The 909-nt window shown below is 40.7% G+C and overlaps 1 pseudogene; it reads right to left on the bottom strand.

The window, feature by feature from the left end:
- Positions 1-352: 352 nt before the first annotated feature.
- On the bottom strand, positions 353-480 carry LOC124608553 (annotated as a pseudogene).
- Between the last annotated feature and the right edge of the window lie 429 nt (positions 481-909).

The following is a 909-nucleotide window of genomic DNA, read 5'->3' on the forward strand; positions in this document are numbered from 1 at the left end:
GTTACTAAATATTAATGCAGTTTTGAAACTGGAATAATTTGTTAATCTGGCACTCAGCCATTATTTACGCATATGTCATTCGTCGTTGTCATCATCAATATTTGTTGATGATGATTCTGAAGTTTTAAATAGATATAATTAATTAAATCCCTTCTCAAGCTTATGTAGTTGTTAAAAGGACCTAAGATAACACTTTTTTATTAGGTTCATTCATAGTGGGAATAAGCTTTAGCCGCTGCTGCTGCAAATTTGTCGAATATAAGTTACACCTTCCTCTAGGTGGATGGCCCTCTGCATCTGAAGCACGTTTTTATAGAGTGCAAGCAGCATTTCAACTCAGCCCCACAGAGTTGCAGCAAACAAGAACAGCTATCCATAAAATTTTATCTAAGTGCTTTTGCCTTTTTCCAGGTTTTCAACTAGCAATAGTCGCACCTCAGTAATACTTCATTGGTTGCAATATTGCCACTGCGCAGAGGTACGCCTTTTTTTCGCACAAAGTCCAAATGGTTCAAGCACTGCAGACAAACGATCGTCTTCTGCTGTAAGCATTTTCGTGTTACATGCCGATCTCCATAAATGCTGACAATACCTACCTGAAAATGTGCTTGTTTTCAGCTGAAGCAGCGTTCCTCATTTTTGGACTTGTGAATCACCACACTATTATGATTTGAAGGTCCGAAAACCCACACAGAGCACGTGAATGCATCCGTGACAGCTCGAAGCTTAATGTTTGGTGTGGTGTAATTCACGAAATGGTGATAGACACATTTTTCTTTGTGGGGAAAACCGTAACAGGATATTTTTACCCGGACACGCTCGAGCAGCTCCAACGACCACAGAGCTAAGAGCTGCGGCCGTTCATCATCTGCCAGCATGATGAAGGAACCCATATTGGCATCTGAAGGT

The sequence above is a fragment of the Schistocerca americana genome, chromosome 3 (genome assembly GCF_021461395.2).
Source record: "Schistocerca americana isolate TAMUIC-IGC-003095 chromosome 3, iqSchAmer2.1, whole genome shotgun sequence".
Classification (NCBI taxonomy): Eukaryota; Metazoa; Arthropoda; class Insecta; order Orthoptera; family Acrididae; genus Schistocerca; species Schistocerca americana.